This window comes from Cherax quadricarinatus, unplaced genomic scaffold (assembly GCF_038502225.1).
Source record: "Cherax quadricarinatus isolate ZL_2023a unplaced genomic scaffold, ASM3850222v1 Contig204, whole genome shotgun sequence".
Taxonomy (NCBI): Eukaryota; Metazoa; Arthropoda; class Malacostraca; order Decapoda; family Parastacidae; genus Cherax; species Cherax quadricarinatus.
In genome coordinates this window covers 228182-256171 of record NW_027195230.1, presented here as the reverse complement: position 1 = coordinate 256171, position 27990 = coordinate 228182, and the positions used below count along the sequence as shown (strand labels likewise).

At 42.6% G+C, this 27990-nt stretch overlaps 1 long non-coding RNA gene across 1 annotated transcript in view; it reads right to left on the bottom strand.

The window, feature by feature from the left end:
• Positions 1–8760: 8760 nt before the first annotated feature.
• The window catches only part of LOC138851255 (uncharacterized), a 40050-nt gene continuing 20820 nt past the window's right edge, over positions 8761–27990 (bottom strand). Inside the window, exon 3 of the long non-coding RNA XR_011391097.1 lies at positions 8761–9783. This is a non-coding gene — a long non-coding RNA (uncharacterized lncRNA). The remainder of the gene's footprint in view (positions 9784–27990) is intronic.

The following is a 27990-nucleotide window of genomic DNA, read 5'->3' as shown; positions in this document are numbered from 1 at the left end:
GTGTGTCTCTAAATACCACACTAAACGTCTATTTACTAGGCGTTCCATTACTTTGCAAACTGCACTGGTAAGAGCAATGGGACGATAGTGGGAGGTTTCATGTCCCGTAGTGCCTGGTTTGCGGAAAGGGAGAACAATGGCGGATTTCCACAGCTGTGGAAGAACTCCTTGTGACCAAATAAGATTGTAAAGGCGTAATAGGACTGCAAGGGCTGACTGATGTAAATGTTGTAGCATACGAATATGAATGTCGTCGGGCCCAGCTGCCGATGATCGACAAGCTGAGAGTGTTGCCTCCAGTTCTTGAAGTGTAAAAGGCACATTATACTGTTCTTCTCTGAGAGAAGAAAAGTCCAAGGGTGCTAACTCTCTGGCAGACTTTGAGGAAAGAAATGAGGGGCATAGATGGAGTCCCTGAGAAATACGGACCAGATGATTGCCAATTTCATTGGCAACATCTAGTGGGTTTGCTATATCAACACCGGCAACCCGCAGAACAGGAGCCGGGTCAGGAGAATATTTACCACTCAGTTTTCGTACTTTTTTCCAGACTGCACTCATAGAGGAAGCAGAGGTGATGGTGGAGACATAATCTCGCCAGCAAGTGCGTTTAGCGTCACGGATGACACGGCGAGCGATCGCACGCTTCTGTTTAAAATCAAGGAGTCGCTCTGTGGTTCTATTGTACCGGTACCTGCCCCATGCAGCGCGTTTCAAACGTACTGCACGAGCACAAGCAGGAGACCACCAAGGCACGCATTTCTGAGAATGCCTGCCCGAAGTTTGGGGTATAGAATGAGAAGCTGCGGTGAAAACGGAGGACGAGAAGAGGTGTAAAAGCTCATCGATGGAGGACGAAGAAGGAACCTCTTTAAAAACAGTTAGGTGTGAGTAAAGGTTCCAATTTGCCCGATTAAATTGCCAGCGTGGGGTGCGAAGAGGTGGCGAATATGAAGGGGAAGTAAGAATGATTGGGAAATGATCACTGTCATGTAAGTCCGGGAGAACAGACCAAGTGAAGTCTAATGCGGCGGAGGAAGAGCAAACTGAGAGATCGATGCAAGAGAGAGTATGAGTCCGAGGATCAAAATGGGTGTGAGTACCTGTATTTAAAACATGGAGGGGGTGGGTGGCAAGAAAAGCCTCTAACTGAATTCCACGGGAATCACAGTGAGACCCCCCCCCCCAGAGGAAATGGTGGGCATTAAAATCACCAAGTAACAGAATCGGTGGCGGTAATGACGAAACAAGGAAGGCAAAATCCGGAATAGATAATGCCCGAGAAGGAGAGAGATATAAAGAACAGAGCGTATACCACCTATGTAAGTGGATACGGGCTGCTGTGTAATGCAGCGAAGTATGAACAAATAGCTGATGGTACGGAATATCAGTGCGGAGAAGAAGGGCACTTTCATTAAAGGTCCCATCAGGAAAAGGATCTGAAGAATACAATAAATTATAGCCTGAGATGTGAGAAATAACAGCAGAGTGTAATTTTGGTTCCTGTAAGCAAACACCAACAGGGGCAAACTGGGAGAGTAACATCTGAAGCTCACCCCGATTACCCCTGAGGCCGCGTATATTCCACTGTAAATAGGCCATGATTGGCAATGATAAAGATACTTGAAATCCGCAGGTAAGGGTTCCTATGGACTAGAAGGGTTAGAAAAGTCCACATGCGGAGGCAGTGGAAAATGTTCAAGCAGCGAAGGAACGGTGCGCTGTGAAGAAAGGAGTTGCGCAGATGGAGCAGAGGAGAGAGAAAGAGCGGAAGGTGGATCAGTGTCCATTGATGGTTTGGTCTCTGCAATATATTCAGAGATTGCTTCAAGTGTTTCGGAATTCAGAGATGTCGTATGGGAGACAATATTGGGAATGGTAGGGGGAGGATGAGTAAAGATTGGAACTGTATTGGACTGTACCAAGGTAGGGGGGGGCGAAAGGGTGGAGGGAACTGGAGAAGCGTGGCAGGGGACAGAAGAGGCAGGAACCTGGGAGGTGGCAGAAGAGGAAGAAACTTGGGAGGGAACAGGGGAGGAAGGTACATTACGAGGAGGAGGGTGAACCTCTGCACTTGTAACTGAGCCAGTGAGAGGGGAAGAACTAGGGACAGAGACAGGGAGGGTAAAATGAGGAGGTGGAAGATGGGTAGGAGGTGTTACCGGACCTTTTTTTGACTTTTGAGAAGTAGAGGGACGATTGGGAGGAGGTGTCGTACGAGGTCTCGTCGATACTGAGGCTTGTGAGAGAGAACTCGAAGAAGCGAGATTAGACTGAGGCATTGAAGTAGGGACGTCTGAGCCGAGGACAGCAAAAGGATTAGATACAGGAGTGATTATGGGAGAGGTAACCACAGAGGTGGGTGTAGAAGATGGGATACTAGAAGTGGGGGGACGTTTTGAAACACGGGAATAAGAAACACGTGGGAGTCTCCCTTGGAGGCGGAGATGAGAAACTGCCATGGCATAAGGGAGACCTTCTGTCTCTTTGAGGTAACGGATTTCCCGCTCGTTTAAATAGACCTGACAACGGCGAGAGTACGAAGGGTGAGCCTCATGACAGTTAAGGCAAGAGGGAGATCGATTGCAAGACGTATTAGAATGGTCATCGGCACCACAGACTGGGCATTCGGCGATAGATCTGCAATATTTCGCTGGATGGCCAAATCGCCAGCAATTTCTACACTGTTGTGGTGTAGGGATCACCTTTCGAACTTGTAACCGATGTCCTGCTATATAAACTGAGGATGGGAGTTCTCGGCTGTCAAAAGTTAAACGAGCCACATTGCTAGGGTATCGTCTCCGCCCACGGGCAGGAAGAACGTAAGTGTCTACCTTGAGGATTGGGAGATCTTGGAGTTCCAGCTGTTCTAGAATGTCGGTGCCACATGTCTGGAAATTTTGTTGAACTATGGTATGGGGCAGAATGACGGTACCACTACAAGAATTGAGGGAATGATGTTTTTCAAGAGTGACAGGAACAGTATCGATATGGGAAAGACGAGAGAGCTCATGAGCCTGGGTAGCATTCTGTACGGTAATGATGCGCGTACCGCTCTTAAGAGCATGAAAAGAAATATCTTTACCAACATGGCGTAGGAGTGCCTTGCCAATACTATGGTCAGAAAGATAGGCAGTAGAGGAAGTTGGTCGTAAAGTGAAGAATTTAGTCCACTGTTCAGTCTGAAACTGAGCGTGGAAAGGTAGTGAAGGACGTGTCGATCGTTTCTGAGAAGAACAAGAAGGTGGAGAAGTATCATCAGCAGGTAATTGTCGTTGACGTTTAGGCGTGGGACCAGAGTTGGTCCGACGTGGAACGGGTCGGCGATTTGAAAATTGCCGCACCGTAGAGGGAGAGGCCAGAAGCATAGTCAGAGGAGAGCGAAGGTCCGATAAATCGAAGGAGTCAGTCGAGGCCTCAGTACCTGAAGCGGGTGAGGAAACAGCACCGGCAATAGGTACAGAGGCATGAGGAATGTCTGAAGAGTGGTCCAAAGACGAAGCGGGGTCAGAACGGGGTGAGGTATCAAGAAGGGGCCCGGGGGTACCAGGTTCATGGACTAGGGCTGCCATGGTTAGGTTACTTCTTTCTTTTTGTTTTTAAGAAAAAAAAAGAAAGAAGAAAAGAAAATAAAAATAAAAAAAAGAAAAAAAAAGGGGGGACCGGGGAGGGATAGGTCCTAGGAGGAATGAAAGGGCCAGAAATCTCCCTCCACGCCCAAGAGGACCTCAGCACCGCAAGTAGCGCAGATGCAGCATGGAACCCGTGCCATACCCTACCCATCATGCTAGTAAACTAACAATCCGGGATAGCAACCTCACATCTGCCGAGCTACCTCGGTGGACAAAAGAGAGGGCGGCCGGATATCCGCCACAAAGCATACCTCCTTCGGCCACCACCCCCGGAATCCGAAAGGTGGCTTCCAGAGATACACTCGTCGCCTGGAAGACACCCAAAGCTACTCCGGGATACCGGAGAGGGATCGGGACATCCCCAGGCGATCCAGATTCCACGGCAAACTACGCCACCGCTAAGAACCTCAACGGAATGGGATGGACCCTGGTATCCTTTCTCCTACCTAGGAACTAGCGCGCCTGTGGGAGAAATCCCAAAGGACAAAAAGAGGAAGGGCAAAAGGGAGGAGTGGGGAGGAGGAGGAGGAAAGGAAAAAGGGGAGGATGGGGAGGATGGGATAGGGGGGTAATTAGGTTCGGTCTGAGGAAGAAGACCGATAGGTCTAATTCCTCAGACCAAGAGCCTCTTCACCACGCCAAGGAGCCCCCTTGAAGAGGAACTCTATCAAAAGCCTTACTAAAATCTAAGTAAATAATATCAAATTCTTTATTGTGGTCAACAGCCTCAAAAGCTTTACTGAAGAAAGTTAATAAATTAGTTAGACAAGACCGGCCTCTTGTGAATCCATGCTGAGTATCATTAATCAAGCTATGCTTATCGAGATGGCTTCTTATAATCTCAGCTATAATTGACTCTAGTAATTTGCCTACAATTGAGGTCAGGCTTATTGGGCGGTAATTTGACGGTAACGACTTGTCCCCTGTTTTAAAAATAGGAGTTACATTAGCCATCTTCCACATATCAGACACTACACCTGTTTGAAGAGATAAATTAAAAATATTAGTTAATGGTTCACAGAGTTCCATTTTGCATTCCTTAAGAACCCTTGAAAAAACCTCATCAGGACCCGGCGACTTATTTTGCTTCAGTCTGTCTATCTGCTTCACAACCATCTCACTAGTGACTGTGATGTTACATAATTTATCTTCTTCTAGCCCACTGTAAAAATTAATTACTGGAATATTGTTAGTGTCTTCCTGTGTAAAAACTGAGAGAAAATAATTATTTAAAATCAAGCACATTTCATTCTCTTTGTCAGTAAGGTGCCCATAGTTATTTTTAAGGGGACCTATCTTATCTCTAACTTTTGTTCTATAGACCTGGAAAAAACTTTTTGGGTTAGTTTTAGAATCCCTAGCAACTTTAATTTCATAGTCCCTTTTAGCTTTTCTTATCCCCTTTTTAATGTCCCTCTTAATGTCAATATACTGATTCATAAGATGACCCTCACCTCTTTTGATACGCCTATAAATTCCTTTCTTATGCCCTAGTAGATATTTGAGCCTATTATTCATCCATTTTGGGTCATTTCTATTTGATCTAATTTCTTTATATGGGATAAACACTCTTTGAGCAGCATGTATAGTGTTCAGAAAACTGTCATAATGATAGCTCTCTTCGTTACCCCAGTCAACAGATAAGTGTTCTCTAAGCCCATCGTAATCTGCTAAGCGAAAATCTGGGACTGTTACTGAGTTATCGCTACTATCGTACTTCCATTCAATGCTAAATGTAATTGATTTGTGGTCGCTAGCACCCAGTTCCTCTGAAATTTCTAAATTATTAACAAGGGATTCATTGTTTGCCATAACTAAGTCAAGCAGGTTATTTCCCCTTGTAGGTTCTGTCACAAACTGCTTCAAAAAACAATCCTGAAATACTTCTAAGAAGTCGTATGATTCTAAATTCCCAGTCAAGAAATTCCAATCAACATGACTAAAGTTAAAGTCTCCTAGAATTACTACATTATCGTGCCTTGTGGCCTTAACAATTTCCTCCCATAGTAGTTTCCCTTGGTCCCTATCTAAGTTTGGGGGACAGTATATCACTCCTAAAATCAGTTTTTCATGCCCCTCTGAAAATTCTATCCAAACAGACTCTGTATGTGTTACTTCAGACTTAATACCCGTTTTTACGCAACAGTTCAAGCGATCTCGGACATACAATGCCACCCCACCCCCCCTCCCAATACTTCTATCTTCTTGGAACAATTTAAAACCCTGAATATGACATTCCGCAGGCATGTCCCGACTTTTTGAATTAAACCACGTCTCAGTTAAGGCAAATACATCAATGTTACCTACACTAGCAACTAATCTCAACTCGTCCATCTTATTCCTAGCACTACGGCAATTAGCATAATAAACATTGAAAGACTCTCCTTTCTCTTTACCCTTCCTGCTCATTTCTATTTTTCTACTAAACCTATTACTGTCCTTATCACCCAAGGTCCCTAGCTTTTCAATATCTATCTCGTTCTTATTATTACTAGTTCCCCTAGAACTCGTAATATTACTACACTGGGACTTCACTGTTTTCCTGCCAAAACCCATACCACTAACTATTCCTAGTTTAAAGTCCTAACTGCTCCCTCCACTGCAGTTGCCAGTGCTCCCACCCCACACCTAGATAAGTGAACCCCATCCCTAGCATACATGTCATTTCTGCCATAGAAGAGGTCCCAGTTGTCAATGAATGTTACCGCATTTTCCTTACAGTATTTGTCCAGCCAGCAATTGACACCAATTGCCCTGGACAACCATTCATTTCCAACTCCCCTCCTTGGCAAAATACCACATATGAGAGGGTTCCCACCCTTACTTCTAATTATTTCTATTGCTGATCTATACCTGCTAATCAGGTCCTCACTCCTACGTCTGCCAACATCGTTGCCTCCAGCACTGAGACAGATAATAGGATTGCTCCCATTACCTCTCATGATGTCATCCACACGACTAACAATATCCTCCATCCCAGCCCCAGGAAAGCAAACTCTGTCTCCTACTCCTGTCCTTCAAGCAGAACGCCCTATCCATATACCTAACTTGGCTATCCCCAACAACAACAATATTCTTACCTTCCTTAATGTCTTTCGTCGTGTCATTCCCAGTAGTCGACTCACATTCGTCGGGTAGCACTGAGAATGTATTGGATGTTTCCACAACAGTTTCCACGGCAGTCTCTTTCTTCTTCATCGTTTCTACCTTTCCATTCGTCTTCTTGATCGTCAACTTCTTTCCCTGCTGTCCAGCCACTGACCAGTTTCCCTTCTTGACCTGAGGACTCAAAACAGGAGGACTACTACGAATCTTCTTGTTTTCCTCGGTCAGTTGCCGAATTTCCATATTCGCCAACCTCAATTCTTCCTTAAGCTGTTGGTAAAGTTGCTCGATGGAGGGCATCTTGCTTCAATTCTAGAGAGCGTGCAAACAGGTCTTCACAGAGCCAAGTACACGTCAACACTGCGCAAAAGCCAACTCAATCAGGAGCTACTGCGCAGCACGTCCGCACGGCCCAATAGCGATGCGAACACTGGTTAGCGAGAGATGTTGTGTATTTGCCGACTCGTCGGGGTGGACTGGGGTTAATGAACCTGCATACGCGAATGTTAGGTATGTATGTAAAACATAGTTATTTGAGGGAGGGTCAGGGGGCAGGTATAGGTTTGACAGGGATTCGAAGGGATTTGGTACGTTGCGTGAATGGCAGGGATCTTAAAAGATGAGAGAACATGTTGAGGGTATTAACTTATGCCAGGGAGCCATGTAGGATCAAGATTGGAAAATTGGCATTGGTGGGAGGTAGGGAGGGGGTGGCTAGAGTAGAGGGCATATTTCCGATGTATGCATGGCATGATATTTGGGGACATCTGACGAAGTTACGATTGAGGGCCGGGGTACGGGAGGTAATGTACAAATTTCTTCATATATTGCCGTGCGGTGAAGTGTTAGCAAATAGGCGTGTGCAAGGGGGGGGAGCGTTGTGCGTGTGGAGAGATCGAGACGGCGTATCATGCAGTGTATTTTTGTGAGAGATTAGAATCAGTGAGGGTGTGGTTTAGCAGGGTTTTACGTATGGTGCGGGGTGGGGAATTAGTGTCTTAAGAGCGTTAAGTTTAGATGTGGGGGAGGGGGGTAGAGTTGCTGGTGCAGAACGCAATGGGATATTTAGTTACGGATTTTGTATATATTTCAGGGGTTTATAGACACTTACCAGTAAGAGAGAGGATCAGGGCGTTGGCAGCGATTTTCTATGGTACACAGCAGCAGAATAATAATATTGCTGGAAGCAAATGGCATTTGACTTTTTCGGAGGGATATTGCAGATTTCATGTAAGGAATTTATGGGCTTTAATACTGTAAGGGGTAGACGTGGCTGGTCTCTTTGGCGTTTGGGAGGGTATGACTGTTGGACTTGGTATGGTGAGGAATTATGTCTGGATGCTGGGTAGAAGTGGATATGGTAGGTTGAGGGAGTATAAACAAGACTGAAATAGGGTTTTGACATGTAATTAATTAATTGGAGGATTATAGTGTATGCCAAGCGAGCAGGTTTCATGAAATGTATGATTACCCCATATGATAAATCACTAATGTATCAGTGTTCCTTATGTAAAAATGATACTTGTAGACATGATGCTGGGTTTGAAATACAAGTTAGGTCCTGATATTATTTGGGTTTGAGTAAACCTTGGCGTTAGTCTATAATATCATTTGTTATTGGCAGATCATTGATGTGATCTTGGTTTTATGATATTGCATCGATAATACGATATTAATGATTGTTATGTACGGATTTTGAAGTGTGAGATGGTTACAGGTAATGTAATTTATGTAACATTTAACAGGTGATCGTGAATGATTCGTGTGTGTGTATATTATGTTGCTGTCTGGATTAGTTTGTAAATAGTTAAAAATTGTGTAATTTAGTTGTAGAAGTCAAAAGGCATCACGTACAACAATTGTTGGAATGACGTTGTTATAATAATAAAATGAGGTCTTGGGATTACAGGCTAAAGTTTGTTATTATAAGGTTTCTGTAATCTGTGATATATGTATATAGGTATGTTACATATTTAATCGCTTACGTGTGTATGGTTGATTGGCGTGGATGTGTTGCGTGATGGTTTATAGTGGAATACACACTAGCCTTGGGTATGTGTATTGTAATCTGTGAAAATTTGTGTGTTCGAGCTGGGTATGAATGCATTGTGAATGTTCATTGGTCCCCTTTTAGTTGTTGTAATTTCACTAGAAATTGGCGAGTTTGTGGTATAGTGTAAAGTAAAATTTAAGCTTTTATTTTCATGTTAAGAGTTTCCTGCTTATTGCGGGACGTATTATTGTGGTATGTTTTTGCAATTTTATTGTAGGTTTAGGTATGTCTTTTGTTTAACACTTGTAATGTATAATTTAATCCTTTGTATGCTGAATCATATCATATGTTGCATTTCGTGCAAGAGGGTCTTAGTGTACTGTATAACAGGCACGAAGTGTAGGTTTAGACTTTTCTTTTCATTGTTTGGTAACGGTATATCCTTTAATACACACATGACTAACACTTGGGGTGTGTTATGGGGTTGCTGGTAGTTCATTGTATTTGCAAACGGTTCATTATTGTATTCTTTTATTTATTTATGTCTTGTAATGTGTTCTTTTAAATAAAAATATAAAAAAAAAACTTATCTAATGACCATATGTACTGTTATTGCCTTATTAATCTTAAGTTAATTTTAAGTTTGCCAGAAATGCTCTGTATATAAAGGGGTTTTTGGTATGTACACCCAACTATTATTCTTTGTACATACATGTAACATGTCAAAATATAATATATTATTATTATTATAAACTCCTCACACACACTACTGATAAACTAACATTAACCTCTGATGAGTTCTAAGTGTTATTCTACTGCCAGAGCTCAGCCAGGGGTCAGGCTCATCTAGTGCTTGCCTGCTCCACCAGGATGTTACTGCTGGTGGTCCCCTGACCCACTCCATCACAGCCTGGTTGATCCAGCACCTGGTGAAGATACTTGTCCAGTTTCCTCTTGAAGGCTTCTACACTTGTTCCAGCAGTATTTTTGGTTACATGTTGTAACAGTCTTGGTCCTCACATGTTGATACAGCAACACACAATATTCAACAGTCTGGCAACACAACAAACTATATTTAGTATTTTTGACACTAATACTTTTTTTCTTTAAGATAAGATAAGATAAGATTTCGTTCGGATTTTTAACCCCGGAGGGTTAGCCACCCAGGATAACCCAAGAAAGTCAGTGCGTCATCAAGGACTGTCTAACTTATTTCCATTGGGGTCCTTAATCTTGTCCCCCAGGATGCGACCCACACCAGTCGACTAACACCCAGGTACCTATTTGCTGCTAGGTGAACAGCACAACAGGTGTAAAGAAACGTGTCGAAATGTTTCCACCCACCGGGAATCGAACCCGGGCCCTTCGTGTGTGAAGCTTTAGCCACCAGGCCACCTTTAAACCATGTACTGTAATTTACATGAATTAATATAAACGTAGGCACAAAAGATGGCCACAAATTATGTAATGCAAACCATACCCCCGGCCGGGATTGAACCCGCGGTCATAGAGTCTCAAAACTCCAGCCCGTCGCGTTAGCCACTAGACCAGCTAGCCACAATAAGATTCATCCAACTAGGTATATTTCTACACCATAGGAAAGTTAGCACAGGCACCTCTGTGACCACAAATGCAAGTTTTTACAGACGAATCTCCAGCTAGCGTGGCCGTGACGAACTCTAGCTCAAGTCCCTTCACTGCTGTCAACATTGAACCGCGGGTTCAATCCCGGCCGGGGGTATGGTTTATTTGCAATCGTGTCATTACGATTTCTTAAGTTATGTAATGCATTTTGACCAGCTAATTGTAAGCCATATTAATTAATATATATATTATTCAATAAGAATTCTTATGCAATTAACTACAATCAGACACCTAATGACAAATAGTCTATCACAAAAGAGACATATTTCGAAGTACTAATTCACAGATCCTCATTTTTATAGTGACTGAATATAGAAATGTTGAAGATACAGTAAGCTACTTTAGATTACAATATAATTAAATAGGACAATATATGTTACCAATTATGTATGGGTGTTGAAGGAAGAACAGGGACAGAACTGGATGAAAGTTGGTTTTGTTAGACATAACAGATTGCTGTCTCAATTATGCTAAGGAGATGGTGTTTTTTAACAGCTTTGAAATGGGTGGCAGATAGGGAACCTTTCAATGCTTCAGAGTTCCAGATCTTAAGGCCATTTATGACCATTGAATTTTCACACAGGTTGAGTTGGACATGGGGGGTGATGTCAGCTCTTTTGTGTCTTATTGCACCTATTAAAATGAAAAGTTTCAGAGTAAGGTTTATATTGAAAACGAATGTCCTATATACTGTAGGCACAGTAGTATGAGTGCATATTTTGTTTATTAAACAAGTTCAAGTTTTGGGGGTGTGTGTTGTCTGCCACTGGAATGGGTAATTGTTTGCACAGCAACTTTTAAGTTAATAATGATTTTAGGTCATTTTATAGATTCCCATATCCAACTCAGTCCCTATGCTTCTACAATACTGTATAACACAAATATTGGGGTAGGGCCCTAATCTGACAACTCATAACATGAGCTTAACTCTGGGGTGCCTGACAGGCCAGGCTTAAGCAAACCAAAATTTCCAATAAACCTCACGACTTTTATTTTAACACACAACCCATCTCCCACTGAGGTGGGATGGCCATGAAGCTAAACATTTTCAACATCACTTAATATTACTGTCTTGCAAGAAGCATGCTAACAGTACACCTCAGATGACCCTCTAAACTGTATTATCCTCATACATCCTTCAGAGTGCAGGCACTGTAATTCACACTTCCAGGACTCAGATAACTGCTTTTCCTGAATCACTTCGTAAATGTTGCCTTGCTCACACTCAGCAACACATCAAATCATAATAACCACTAACCCCTTAATCCTTTCTTTCAACCAGCTTGCCACTATGAAGCTCCTCCTATACAGTGGACCCCCGCATAACGATGGCATCACATAGCGATTATTTCGCATACCGCTTACTTTAATCGCAAAATTTTTGCCGCGCATACCGATTAAAAACCCGCTCACCGATTTTCGTCCGAGACGCGTCCAATGTGCGCCCTCAGCCAGCCTCACATGTGCCGCCCGTGCCATTGTTTACCAGCCAGCCTCCGCGGTAACATCCAAGCATACACTCGGAATATTTCGTATTATTACAGTGTTTTCGGTGCTGTTTCTGGAAAATAAATGACCATGGGCCCCAAGAAAGCTTCTAGTGCCAACCCTACACCAATAAGGGTGAGAATTACTATAGAAATGAAGAAAGAGATCATTGATAAGTATGAAAGTGGAGTGCGTATAGCCGACCTAGTCAAGCTGTACAAGAAACCCCAATCAACCATCGCTACTATTGTGGGCACCAGAAAGACAATCAAGGAAGCTGTTCTTGCCAAAGGTTTAACTGTGTTTTCGAAACAAAGATCGCAAGTGATGGAAGATGTTGAGAGACTCTTATTGGTGTGGATAAATGAAAAACAGATAGCAGGAGATAGCGTCTCTCAAGCGATCATATGTGAAAAGGCTAGGAAGTTGCATGAGGATTTAATTAAAAAAATGCCTGCAACTAGTGATGATGTGAGTGAATTTAAGGCCAGCAAAGGTTGGTTTGAGAGATTTAAGAAGCGTAGTGGCATCCATAGTGTGATAAGGCATGGTGAGGCTGCCAGTTCGGACCACAAAGCGGCTGAAAAATATGTGCAGGAATTCAAGGAGTACATAGAAACTGAAGGACTGAAACCTGAACAAGTGTTTAATTGTGATGAAACAGGCCTGTTCTGGAAGAAAATGCCAAGCAGGACCTACATTACTCAGGAGGAAAAGGCACTCCCAGGACATAAGCCTATGAAAGACAGGCTTACTCTTCTCATGTGTGCCAATGCTACTGGTGATTGCAAAGTGAAGCCTTTATTAGTGTATCACTCTGAAACTCCCAGAGCGTTCAGGCAAAAGAATGTCCTCAAGGATAATTTGTGTGTGCTGTGGAGGGCAAACAGTAAGGCATGGGTCACTAGGGAATTTTTCTATAACTGGTTACACCATGCATTTGCCCCCAATGTGAAAGATTACCTAACTGAAAAGAAATTAGAACTTAAGTGCCTCCTGGTGTTAGACAATGCCCCTGGTCATCCTACAGACGTGGCAGAGCGACTTTATGGGGACATGAGCTTCATTAAGGTGAAGTTTTTGCCTCCTAATACCACTCCTCTCCTGCAGCCCATGGACCAGCAGGTTATTTCCAACTTCAAGAAACTGTACACAAAAGCTCTGTTTGAAAGGTGCTTTGTAGTGACCTCAGAAACTCAACTGACTCTAAGAGAGTTTTGGAGAGATCACTTTAATATCCTCAATTGTGTAAACCTTATAGGTAGGGGTTGGGAGGAAGTGACTAAGAGGACCTTGAACTCTGCTTGGAAGAAACTGTGGCCAGAATGTGTAGACAAAAGGGATTTTGAAGGGTTTGAGGCTAACCCTGAGATGATTATGCCAGTTGAGGAATCCATTGTGGCATTGGGAAAGTCCTTGGGGTTGGAGGTTAGTGGGGAGGATGTGGAAGAGTTGGTGGAGGAGGACAATGAAGAACTAACCACTGATGAGCTGATAGATCAACTTCAAGAGCAAGAGGCCAGACCTGGGGAAACTGGTTCAGAGGAGGGGAGAGAGAAATTGAAGAAGTTGCCTACTACAAAGATTAAGGAAATCTGTGCAAAGTGGCTTGAAGTGCAAACCTTCATGAATGAAAATCACCCTCACACAGCTATTGCAAGCCGTGCTGGTGATTATTACACTGACAATGTTGTGAAACACTTTAGGCAAGTCATAAAGGAACGAGAGGTACAGGCCACTATGGACAGATATCTTGTGCGAAAGAAGTCCAGTGACTCTGAAGCTGGCCCTAGTGGCATTAAAAGAAGAAGGGAAGTAACCCCAGAAAAGGACTTGCTACCTCAAGTCCTAATGGAAGGGGATTCCCCTTCTAAACAGTAAGAAGATAATGCTCTCCCCTCCTCCCATCCCATCAATCATCACCAGATCTTCAATAAAAGTAAGTGTCATGTAAGTGTGCATGCCTTTTTCAGTTTGTGTGTATTAAAATTAACATTTCATGTGGTAAAAAAATTTTTTTTTCATACTTTTGGGTGTCTTGCGCGGATTAATTTTATTTCCATTATTTCTTATGGGGAAAATTCATTCACATAACGATTATTTCGCATAACAATTACCCCTCTTGCACGGATTAAAATCGTTAACCGGGGGTCCACTGTACTACTGCAGATGTCCCCGACTCTGCACTCCAGTGCTACAGTCTTTGGGTCTTAGAAGATAAATGTCATTTTAATTCAAATATAGGTTTATGCTGAACACTATAAGGCGATCATTAAAAAAAAATTCAAATACCAATAAATTCTCATTCATAAATCAAGCATTTAGACTGACTAATTTGATCTAATGATTTCAAATAAAAAATTTGAGGCTTGTAAACACACACAAGTGGGATTACGAACAGGCCCCTGACTGTCTTCAAGTAAGTAAGTAAGTACGTTTATTCAGGTATACACAAATACAGTTACATAGAATTATCATACATAGCAGCATATGTGTAGAGAACCTAGGATAACCCAAAAAAGTCAGACAGTGACTTATTTCCATTGGGGTCCTTTTACCTTATTATTATAATATGAAGGTTATAATATTTTCTTATTATTCTACAATGAAGATAACATCTTATTATCATACTAAAAAGACTATCTACTACACCAAGGTCATTAAGACTATCTACAATACGAGGGTCATTACTAGGAATATGGTAAAATTTACACGTATGTTAGCTAAAAAATAGAAAATCATTCCCCTCCCTTTCTGTAGCTACATTCATCAGACACCTTTTGGCACTCTTCTTGAACTGGTTCATACTATGACTGGCTTTGACATGTGCGGGCAGTCTGTTCCATTCCTTTATTGCTGTACAATAAAAGGTGTTTGAAGCCTGTCCAATGACTGTGGGTACTACAAAGTTGTGCTCTCTCCCCCTAGTACTATGATTGCTTTGGTTCCCAACCTTGACAAAATTGACAGCAAGATATTCTGGACATTGTTTGTGAGCAATTTTATAAACATGATTTAGCTTCAGTTGTTTTACTCTGTCTTCAACATTCAGCATATCCAACTGCTGTAATTCATCCTGGCCTACATGTTCTCTTTGTCCCAGCCCCAGGATGAATCTTACGATTTTGTTCTGGGTGATTTGCAGTCTATCTTTCAGTTTTTTTGTCAAGGCAGAGTACCAAGAAGAGCAAGCGTAATCCATATGGCATTGTATAAGGGCTAGACATAGGGTCCTGCGAGCCTCAGTAGGTAGACACTGTGCTTGTCTATATAGGAACTTCAGTCTGGCATTCGCTTTCTTTACTACACTGTTCCCTATCAATTCTCCTGTCATGCATGGGTCAAAGGGGATTCCCAAATATTTTACTGATGAAACCAAAGTGATGGGCTCCCCATTACATTGAACATTAAAATTATTTACCCTTCTCAGTTTATGTTTCGTGCCAAAGAGAATGGCTTCAGTTTTCCCTAGGTGTAATGATAGTTTGTTGTCTACTAACCATTTGCTGCAGGACTCCAGTTCCAGTGTTAAAACATTAGCAATATCTTGTGGGTCTTTACCTGACACTAACAGAGCACTGTCATCTGCATACAGGAGGAGTTTGCACTTGACACTGATAGGCATATCATTGACATAACATAAGAATAATAAGGGACCTAGAATACTACCTTGGGGAACTCCACATGTTATCGGCAGGGGTTCTGATTCTGTTTTGTTGATTTTGACTATTTGTCTCCTGTTGCTAAGGTAGGACTTAAACCAGTCTACAGAACCTATACCGATAGCTTGAAGTTTATTACATAATATATTGTGGTTGACAGTATCGAAGCTCTCAAAGCTGTTGCTGGCTACAATCCCAACTATGGTGCTAATGTGAGAATCGTGAGAATGATGTACATAGCCTATGTTAGGTCCTTAATTGATTATGCTGCTCCCATGTTGATATTAGCTAGAGAAAGTTCCCTCCGACCCTTGGAGTTAATGCAAAATGAAGCTCTCAGGACTATTCTTGGCTGTCCCAGATCTACAAAAGTTCTTAACATGAGGAAGGAGCTTGATATTTCTAGTATCAGTGATAGGATTGTTGAAATTAACACTGTACTCGGTATTAGAATGTTGAGAAACGAACCAGACACTGTCACAGTGAATCTTACCAAGTGTCTAGAGGTAAATACACACAGATCTAAATGGATTGTGAAAACGTGCAATTGCATTAAGTTTTATAACCTGCATGAACTGTATCACTGTAGGCAACAAGAGCATTTCACCCCTCCATGGAAGATGTGTTCATTTAATATCACATACCTACAAGTCCCTCCCAAGAAGCTCATTGCTAGTAATCCCTTCCTTAAATCTCTTGTTAGAGCAACTGCTCAAGAAGAAATTTTTCGCCTAGCTGGTAGTAATAAGTTATCACAAGTTATATACACTGATGGATCTAAACAGGAGTCTTCTGGCAGGGCTGCATCTGCTCTTGTTGCCACCTCCCTAGTTAAGAACGATAATAAATTTGTTGAGTTAGGCATAAGAATTAACAACTGGGCGTCTACACTGCAAACTGAATTGTTTGCAATCCTAATGGCGCTAAAGCTAACCTATGACACTGAGCTTGACCCTATCATCATTACTGATTCTATGTCATCATTGAAGGCTCTTGGCTCATATAATGACTCCAACAACATGCTCATTGGGGAAGCCAGGTATAGATACTCAAAAATTAGGGACAAAGGAATTAATGTACAATTGCTATGGATCCCATCACACATTGGATTACTCCTTCATGATAAAGTTGATATGTTAGCCAAGAAGAGTATCCAGAAGGAGAACGTAGAATATAACTTTGGTATAACTGTGTCTAGCATTAGGAATAATATTAGGAGAGAAGTAAATAATGAAGATGATTGTTATAGGAATGCAGTTAGAAGCCTGAGTAGATCTATAACCCACTATGATAACATGAACGTAGATAAGTATGTTTATGGAGCAACTTGCAATGTGAACAGACTGACTGATGTTGTAGTGGCCAGGCTTAGGCTTGGTTACAAGTACTTCTGGCAGTTTGGGAGACACACAGATGATGATCAAACTAAATGTAAATTATGTGATCAGGCATATGGTCACTCTCTTGAACACTATGTGCTTAACCCTTTCAGGGTCCGTCCCGTAGATCTACGGCTTTACGTTCAGGGTCCAAACCGTAGATCTACGCCATGAGCTCAGCTCACTCTGATAAACTGTGAGTGGTACATTTGGGCCTAGATATGAGAGAATACATCTATGTGGTATGTGTGCACCACATAAAACAGATCCTGCAGCACACTGTGTATAATGAGAGAAAAAAAATGAAATCATGATTTTTCGATTAAAACAGCAACTTTGCAGCGTTTTATCGTATGTTTTTTATAGTTGTATTTGCGATTTCTTGGTCTCATTTGATAGAATGGAAGACATATTACAGAAATAGAGATTATTTTGATTGGTTTTAGCACTGGAAATGGCTTGAAACTGAGCTCAAAGTAGCAGAAATGTTAAATTTTTGCCGATATTCAAGAGTAAACAAACGACCTCACACGTCTAATACACGTCAGCTGGTGGGTCTAATATACATTCACAAATATGGTGATGATATTTATACAATTATTACAGTATTGCATAACAGTAAATCTTCTATTTTTTGGTGTGAATAAAAATTCATTATGTGAATAAAAAATCAAAATGGAATTTATTTGTAAAGCCTCAAAACATAACTAATGAACAGAGGAAATGTTAGTTTAGTGCCAGGAATGCCTACATTGTTCATTCTGGACCCTATTTTGAAATTGGAATATTTTGAACTTTGTGTTAAATTGGCCAAATTAACAATTTCCGATCACTTTATTTTGTAGTTGAAACAGTTGACTTGGCGATTTCTTGTGCTCAATCGATAGAATAGAAGTAATACTAGTGAAATAGCTAAGAATTTGATTGACTGGAATAATGTAATTGGCCTAAAATGGGAGTCAAAGTCGGCAAAATCACCGATTCGTAAATATCGCTGACACATCAAAATTCGCGAGAACATAATTTCGTCAATTTTCCACCAAATTTCGTACTTTTTGTTTTATTACCTTCACAAAAAGATTCTCTACGATTTCATAAGAAAAAATAACAAATTTTTTTTTTTTAAATTCTTGGACACTGGTGCGTGACTCCAGATTTGGGCCTTGGACCCTGAAAGGGTTAATTGTCCACTTATTGAGGAATACAGAGACAGACAGTATAATAACCCATTTGACATGTCAAGATATCTTATTAATGAAAATAAGATACCAGATATACTAAGCAAATTTCCTAAATTTGCTTGTAACAGATAAGTGAACTATAGATATGTAGATATAAATCCATATGTATTCCTGTTAACCCTTTGGGGCCTAGTTCCTAGGCCTTTTGTGTATCCACATGCTCTCGCGCTACCGTCCACAGGATGGATATGGGGTGCACAATAAACTAGCCACTTCGGTGGCAAAATCTAAATCTAACAGTATCGAAGGCCTTTTGCAGGTCTAAGGTTACCATACCTATGAGGTTCCCCTTTGACATTTCAGTTCTCAGGGCTGTGGCTCGTACGTTGGTTTGCGTGCAGCCAGCAGCAACAGCCTGGTTGATCAGGCGCTGATCCACCAGGAGGCCTGGTCACAGACCGGGCCGCGGGGGCGTTGACCCCCGAAACTCTCTCCAGGTAATCCATCAGATTAATAAGGGAGGTGTCGGTTGAGTAGGATCTTCTAAAGCCCGATTGATAGCTATGGAGAATGTTGTTGTCATTAAGGTACTTAACTACTTGAGAATACACCGCCCTCTCTAGAATTTTAGGTATTATACTGAGTATACTAACAGGCCTATAGTTGCTTACATCAGACCTACTATTTTTCTTGAAGATAGGAGTAACTCTGGCCTCCTTGAACCCCTCCGGTACGGTATTAGTGGTGATTGATAGATTTATAATGTGAGCAATAGGGATTGACAGTTCAGAAACACCATCTTTTAGGAACTTAGACAGGATGTTATCAGGGCCTGTGCTCTTAGTTGGGTTTAACCTGCTTAGTTCTTTTTGAATAAAGTCATGAGATACACTTACTAGTTGACAACTGTTTGGGGTTACCCCTTTATTGGTATAGTATGTTTGAAACTTATCAGAGTCTGTGTTAAAGGTAATTGATGCAGCTGGTAGTTTACTTACTAGTGTTGATGCAACAGATGTGTAGTAGGAATTAAAGCAATTTGCCACCTTAGATGTTTCGTGGTTTAGTTTAATATGTTTATTATGCACTCCATACCCATCCTGTGGGCGGTAGTCAAAAGATTACAGAGGTACATAATGGGTCCAGGGACTGGGCCTCAAAGTTTTGACAGCTGAGCAAGTTATAGAGGTAATGAATTCACAATTTACAAAGGTAATGAACTCACAATTTACAAAGGTAATGAACTCCAGGTAGGTCTAGTCACAATCATGACAAGTTACAAAGGTATTTACAGATTACAGAGGTACACAATGGGTCCAGGGACCGGGCTCCAAAGTTTTGATGGCTGAACTAGGTACAAGGTAATGAACTCACAAGTTACAAAGGTAATGAACTCACTAGTAGTAGTTTTGTTTCGTGGCATACCTCATTATCGATAGTGAGTACTATGTTAGACCTATCTACTGGCTTATGGCTATACCCCAACTGTTTTAGTTGTTGCCAGAGCTTTCTGGGGTTATGCTTATACTCTTCAATTTTTGAGCAGTAGTGCTTTGCCTTTGCTCCTTTTATAAGTCTCTGTACTCTGTTCCTCACCCTTTGGAATTCATTTAGTGCTGCAATATCCTGTCTGTTTGCTTTAAATCTTTTTAGCAGCTGGTCTCTGAATTTCATATTATCTAATATCTCAGTATTCATCCAGGGTTCAGTTCTTCGTTTAATCCTAACCTCTTTAACTGGTGCATTATCATCAAGGATGGTAGTGAACATTGTTTTGAATTTTTCCCAGGCATCGTTTACGTCCGTGCAACTTGTTATCTCTGTCCAGTCACAATTGTGTAGCCTATTTACCAGTGTTTCTTTACTGTAGTTTCTAGTTGACCTCATTTTTATTGTCCTGTGTAGGCCTATCCTATCCCTAGTGATTTTCCTGGTGCAGTAAATGATGAAATGATCACTAAGACCTGTGGTAATGACGCCTGACTGACTAATGTTCTCAGAGCGGTTACAAAGTATGTGGTCAATTAGGGTGGCTGAGAACTGTGATCCGGGTTGGAGTATTAATTAGTTGAGTGGATTCCTCGCCCAGCTGCCGGTGAGGGTGGACGTTTACTACTCCTCTCTGACAGGTGCAAGTGCTAGCCAGGCTGTCACAATGGTGGTTGGGGTGCGACGCAGAATTAACACTGTCGGCATAGAATTACTGAGAGGTACAATTAATCAAGATTCGGCGTTGACGTTGTTGCCTCTGATTATTTGAGAGACATATGGGATTGAGGATTGCGACCTTTACGGTGTAGCCTTAAATGGAAACTACCGAATGTTCGTGAAACTGCTGTCATCACACGTGTATGAGGATCTACTTGCTCAATATCAGGATGTTGCTATCGAGGTTAACGAGGGCATCCTGGTAAAGATGGTCGATGTTTCGAGTCAATTTACGTATGTAAAGTTACGTAATGTGCCTTTCGAGGCAAATGAAGCTGACCTACGTAGTGTGTTCGGGAAGTTTGGAACTGTACACGTAGCTCAACAAGGCAAGTGGATGGCAGGGGCTTATGTGGGTTATCCAGAAGGTAGTTTTACCCTAAAGATGACTCTGAGGCAACCTATACCTTCGTATGTGTTCTTAGAGGAATTTAGGACACAAATACTCGTAACTTACGCTGGCCAACGTAGAACTTGTAGACTGTGTGATGGTTATGATCACATAGCGGCTGAATGTGTGCGGCGGAGGACTGGCCAGGGAATACCAAGGAGTGACATTACGAGGCAAGGACCTACAGTGACAGATCAGAACCGCCAGGATGGACGTAGGCGTGGTCGGTTGTGGAGTGAGGAAGTGGAGGAAATGTAACGTGAGGTGGAGCATGAGGGTGCAGTGCAGCAATTGAGTGCGTCTGCAGAGGATGTGATGCACGAGGCGGACAAGGACGTACCTAATGACGTAGAAATTGACGTAGTGCTTGAGACAGTTTTGCAGGAGATGTTCCCTAAATCGGAGGAAGCCTTGACAGAGGTAACGACGGGAGACCAGGTACAGGGACAAGGGGAAGCATGCGGGTCTGAAGATAGGAATGTAATGTCGGCTTGGCCAAGTAGTGAGAAGGGGAATGAGGTGATAGAGGTGGAGGTGCACAATGAGGAAGGTCAGGAGACTAGCATGGCGGAAGAGGAAGTGTCGAGGAAGCGGGCAGCTGTCACGTCTGACTCGGATGACGTCCTCACTCCAGCACAAAGACCAGGGAAAAAGGCGGGGATTGAAGGTGTGTGTAGAGGCACAGAGAAAAAGAAATGCCAGCAAGGGGTTAGGAGTGGAGGGGATGGGGTGAGTGCCAAGGACGGTGTGTATGAGGCTACTGGACAGCGGAAAAATGTGGTGGGGAAAAGTGGGTGGAAAACGTAAGCAGGCCTAAGGTGTATGACAATTAATGTTAATGGTTTATGTAAGAGTGGTAAGTGTGTATGGTTGCGAGGACTGCTGTATCGTTACAAGGTAGATGTTGCCTTTATACAAGAGCATAACTTGAAAATAGGAAAATTGCTGGAGGTGGATGGATATAGGGCTTTTGTAACTCCAACAACACGTTTAAAAGGTGGAGTAGGTGTTTTAATTCGTGAGGCAAGCCCGTTTGTTTTGCAAAGGTTTGAGGGGGGGGGGCGAGGGAAGAATAATGAGTGGACGGGTGGTGGATGCGTGAACGCGTGTCCTTTGTTGGAGTGTATGCTCCGGCGGAGAACGATGCGAGGGTAAAATCGGCATTTGTAAGGGATGATCTGGTGTATTTCTTGAGAGTGCTGCCCAGGGTTGCATTGATTGGGGGAGATTGGAATTGTATAATACGGAGATTTGATGTGATGCCAGCGGGGGCGGGATATTTTTCAAACGTGTTGCGAGACCTGTGTAGAGATATTGGGGTACGAGATGCATTTTGGGGTGGAATAGGTGAAGTGCAACATACCTATGTAAGGAGGGAATACGCAGCTAGACTGGATAGGATCTATATAACGCAAGGGGTTTCAGTGGAGTCTTTTAACACTATAGAAGCAATTTATTCAGATCACAGGGCAGTGGTGGTGGGGGTAGCATGGGACTCGTTAGTGAAACGGTTTGAAAGCTACTGGAAATTAAACACGCGACTCCTTGAGGATGAGGAAGTGGAGGAGGGGTTTGCTTCGCTGTGGAGGAAGCTAAGTGAGGAGGCAAAAAGGGTTGATAATGTTGTACGTTGGTGGGACAGTGTGGCCAAGGAGAGGATTCGTAGGTTTTACGTGGGTGAGGGGAAGCGTATAAATCGACTGAAGTATGGATTAACAAATTATTTGGAAAGTAGAATAGGATACTATCATGAGCAAGGAGTAGTGGGAGGGGTATTTCAAACAGAGGCAATAGATGATCTGAAGAGCAGGATAAGAGAGGTGCAGGAGGAGAGATTTCATGCGGTGCGGGTGCAGGCGGGTGTGGAGGAAGTGCTTTGGGGGGACAAGCCATCGGCATGTGTGTTGAGGAGACAACAGCAGAGGAGGACAGCGACCACAATAGCAGATTTGGAAGTGCACACTGAGGTGAAAGGGTTTAGGGAGGGGCAGGTGTTAAAAACAACGGAGGTGATGAGTATGTTCGCGGATGCGTGGTATGGGCATTATTGGAAAAGTAAAGGAGTTAATAGGGAGGATCTTGATGGGGTGTGTGCTGTAGAGCCCGTAGCTCTGGGGAGAAAGGACAGGGAAGCTTTGGGTGGTGAGATTGAAGAGGGGGAGATATGGAGAGTGCTTGTAGACATGTGCAGAGGCAAAGCACCAGGTATTGATGGACTACCAAGTGAATTTTACTTAAAACATTGGGATCTGTTAAGGGGTTTTTTAGTAACGCCGTTCAATAGAATGAAAGATGGGGGAGAATTGGGCGAGAAGCAAAGTACAGGGGTCGTAGTGCTTGTGCCCAAGGGTAAGGGGCAGAGTACACTTAAGGATTACAGGGCGATTACTCTCATGTGTGCGGACTATAAATTGTTCGCGAAGATTTTGGGGAATAGGTTAAAATGTGTAGTGGGACGTGTAGTTTCAAAAGGTCAACTAGGGTTGCCAGGACGGTCGATGGTCATGGGGCACAGAATTCTAAAGGGGTTTGTTGAGAGTTTTGAGGGGACGCAGGAAGGAGGGGGTATGGTGGCGATTGATTGGCAGGGTGCTTATGATCAGGTGGAAAGGGAGGGTTTAAGACAGATCCTTAGCAAACAAGGTTTTGGGGACGAGATTGTGGGGTGGGTTGAAACGTTGTATAAAGGGGCAAAAGCGAGAATTCAGATCAATGGACGTGTGGGAGGTGTGGTGAACATGGATAGGGGCTTGAGGCAGGGTTGCCCGCTATCACAGTTATTATTTGCATGTGTGCAAGATCCATTTTATAGGTTGGTTGAGACCAGTGTGTGTGGCGGGGAGGGGTCGAGGGAAGGCTTGATTAGGCATCATGTGGTAGGTTACGTGGATGACACGACACTCCTAGTCCGGAAGGGAACAAGATTGAGAGTTGGGAGGGGTGGTTGGCATGTTTGGAGGGGCGACAGGCATGACTGTAAACGTTGAGAAAACAAAGATCATGGGACTAGGGGAGTGGAGAGACAGAGTTGATTGGGACTGTGATGTGGTGAGAAGGCAGGAAGGGCAGTTATTAATATGTGGCATTTCATATAGAGCGACCATAATGGAGGCTAGGGAGGCGAATTCGTTGAGAATGGTGGAACGCGTAGAACATCGGTTGGGGATGTTACGGACTTATCACTTGACACTGTTGCAATGGGCGATTGTTATTAACGTATTGCTGTACAGTAAGGTATGGTATGTAGCAGCAGTTTTTCCATTGCTGAGGGCTGAGATTACTCGTATCCTTAGAAGTGTTTTTAGGTTCTTATGGGGCTCAGGATGTGAATGGATGAAGAGGGAGGTGGTGACTTTGCCGGTGAGGAAGGGAGGTATAGGTTTGTTGGACCTGGGAAGGAGGGTGAAATGCATTTTCGTCAGGTGGGAGTGGAAAAGATTAGGGGGACAGAGGGGGACATGCATGCAAAGGTTACATGATATTTTGAGGGGAATGTATGTGGGTGGGGAATGGAGGGAGTGAGAGATTTTGTTGAGGGCACTTTTGTGGGCGCGCGAGCCAGACAAATTAAAGGTGAGGGATTTATATCGAATATTGAGGGTAGAGGAGACGGCCCCAGTTGAGGGGCTGTTCCCGATGTATGCATGGGGTGCTATATGGAGTCTGTTCGGTAAACTAAAGCTAGGGCCCAGGGTGCGAGAGATCATGTTTAAATTTTTACACAGGATTCTGCCTACTGGATCAGTCCTCAGAAACAGACGTGTGGTAGAGGAGGGTTGGTGTGGGTTATGTGGGGAGTTGGAAACAGCCTATCACGTGGTATACTTTTGCGATTATTTGGGGAGTGTGAGGGAATGGCTGGGGAAAGTGGTCAAGAGGATAGGAGGAACTGGGGTGTCAGTGTTGAGAGCGCTGAGTCTTGATATAGGGGGGGGTGGGGGAGAATGTGGCACGGGGAGTAGCTTATATCGTGGTGGATTTCGTGTACATATCGTGGGGAATGAGAGGGGTGGATAATGGGGAGACGAGGAAACGAGTTTTAGTGAGGATTTTTTGTAGGACAATGAATAGGAATCAGGAAATTTATGGGAGGAGATGGGAGAGAGCTTTCACTGAGGGTTACAGGTCCATAACTGTTGGGGAGTTGCTAGAGTTGTGAGGGGGGGGGAAGTGGGTTTAGATTGTTGTGTAAAGCATTAGATAAAAAAAGGGGGGGGGACCAAATGGGCTTGCCAAACGAAAGATGTTGGTTTTCAAATTCAAAGTTTATTCTCTATAAGGATTACAATGTTGACTTTACAGAAATTTGGTTATTGTGTGGTTTACATGTTGTAAAATAGTGATTACAGAGTGTACCACTAGAACGCTTAGCATGGCTAGGCATTTCGGGCAGACTTAGTTTTATTCTTAATTGTAAAATATTACAAATTATGAGGTAAGTTGGTATTATGGCTAAGTGACTAAATACTAGTTTGTGAGTTTAGCAATGTGAATGCTTTTGTTTTGGCACAGTACATAGTTTCAGTATTGGAGTATCACAGGATTCATTATTTTAAGATTGAGATTAATATTTCTGTTTATGGTCAAATGAGTGAGTGAGTGTAAGTGTGAACCACCAGGTGGTATTCGTGTAGTTAGTTGACGGGGTGTATCAGGGAGATAAGATGTTTTCTAATGGTAGTTTTGAAGGTGATGAATGTGTCTGCAGTTCTAGAGTTCTCAGGTAGGGTATTCCAGATTTTAGGGCCTTTGACATACATTGAATTTTTGTAAAGGTTTAGTCGGACACGGGGAATGTCGTAGAGATGTTTGTGTCTGGTGTTATGCCTGTGGGTTCTGTCACAACTATCAAGAAAGCGTTTTAGGTCAAGGTTGATATTAGAGTTTAAGGCCCTGTAGATGTAGATTGCACAGTAGTAAGTGTGGATGTACTGAACAGGGAGTAAGTTTAGGTCTATGAAGAGTGGGGGGGGTGTGTTGCCAGGGATGGGATTTAGTGATTATTCTTACTGCAGCTTTTTGTTGGGTTATTATTGGCTTTAGGTGTGTTGCTGCAGTTGATCCCCAAGCACAAATAGCATAGGTGAGGTATGGATAAATAAGCGAGTGGTATAGTGTGAGAAGGGCATTTTGCGGCACGTAGTATCGTATCTTGGAGAGGATCCCAACCGTTTTGGATACTTTTTTGGTTATATGCTGGATATGGGTGCTGAAATTCAGGTTGTTGTCAAGGTATAAGCCTAGGAATTTGCCCCCATTATTTCTGGTAATTAGCGTGTTGTCAATCTTAATGTTAATTTGTGCATCTCCTGCTCTGCTACCAAACATAATATAGTAGGTTTTGTCAGTGTTAAGCGTAAGTTGATTGGCTGTCATCCAAGTCGATATTTTGATCAGCTCCTCATTCACAATGGTGTTGAGGGTGGCAAGATTAGGGTGAGAGATGACAAGTCGTGTCGTCAGCAAAGAGAATGGGTTTCAGGTGTTGGGATACGTTTGGAAGGTCATTGATGTATATGAGGAAGAGCAGGGGACCAAGGACACTTCCCTGCGGAACTCCAGTATCAATTGGCCGTGTTGCTGATGCTGTGTCTTTAATGGTGACATACTGATACCTATTAGTAATGTAAGATTTGAAATAAGCAAGTGCACGGCCTCTTATACCGTAATGATCAAGTTTGTGGAGTAGGATGTCGTGGTCTACTGTGTCAAAAGCTTTTCTTAGGTCAATAAAAATTCCTAGTGGATATTCCTTATTTTCCAATGCTGTGTACAGCAGATCTAGCATTTTTATGATTGCATCATTAGTACTTTTATTTTTCCTGAATCCAAATTGGCAGGGGTTGAGTATGTTTTGAGCCGTTATAAATGAATACAGTCTCCTGTGCACGAGTTTCTCAAAGATTTTGGATAGCAATGGTAAGTTAGATATTGGCCTATAGTTGTTTAAGTCTGTAGGGTCACCACCTTTATGTATTGGTGTAACCCTTGCCATCTTGAGTAGTTTCGGGAAGGTGCTAGTCTCTAGTGACTTGTTAAAAAGTAATGAAATAGCATGCGAAAGGACATGGGCCGCTCGCTTGTACAGTAATGGTGGGACATGAGACAGATTCCCTGAGTTATTTTTAAGTGACTTTATAATCTCGGTGACTTCCATGGGCTCAGTTGGTGCAAGATAGAAGGAATTAGGGAAATTCCCATCTAGGTAGTCCCCGGCATGGGCATTGGTATGTGGGATTTTACTGGCGAGATTAGATCCTATGGTTGAGAAGAAGTCGTTTATCTTGTTAGCTGTGTCAGTGGGATGTAGTGGTGTTTCATTAGGTTTAGTTAGGACAATATTCTTGGTTTTTCTCAGTTTGTGGGTCCCTAGAATCTGAGTGTGTGTTTTCCAGGTCTTTTTTATATCTCCTCTAGTGTCTGTGAATCTACTGGAGTAGTATAGTTGTTTGGCTTTCTTTATTACTTTGGTGAGAGCTGATGAATAGTGTTTAAGAATATCTTTGTGTATTAAGCCCTGTCTATATTGCTTTTCATATTGGTGTTTCTTGTCAATGGATTTCAGAATGGTGCTGGTTAGCCATGGGCAACCAAGCCGTTTGTTTGTGATCTGTTTTGTTTTTATAGGACAATGTTTGTTGTATAGTCTAAGTAATTTGTTAAGAAAAATGTCTGTCCAGTCATCAATACCATTGGCCTTGGAGAATTCTGTAGGCCAGTCAACAGTCTCTAGGTCAGCTGTGAACTTCCTTACTGAGGCCTCGTCATGGAGTCTAAATGAGACTTTGTTGTATTCACGTGGTGGTTTACTAATGTTTGTCAGGAGGAAGGTAGGGTAGTGGTCTGTAGTGCTATCTGTGATTATCCCTGATTTAAGGGAGGCTAGTATATTGGTCCATATGTGGTCTATTATGGTTGCACTTGTCTCAGTGAGCCTGGTTGGTTTAGTTATTGTTGGTATGAGAAGTGTGTTGTTCATATTGTTGATGAAGTCAGTTACAGGCTGATCATCTAGTAAGCCAAGGTTGATGTTGAAGTCTCCAGCTAAGAGAAGGTGGTGCTTATTCATTTGTCTGTTTGTTATTAGTGACTTTAATTTCTCACTGAAATTTGGGATGTTTGTGTGAGGTATCCGGTAAATGGCACCGATTGTTATAGGCGTCTTAAGGTTTTTTACAGTAAAATTAGCAATAATGTATTCCCCATATTCATCACTAAAGCAAGTGGTGCTAAGACAAGATAATTGGTTAGAGTAATAGATTGCAATACCACCCCCAACTTGGTTTGGTCTGCAGTTGTGAATTGCT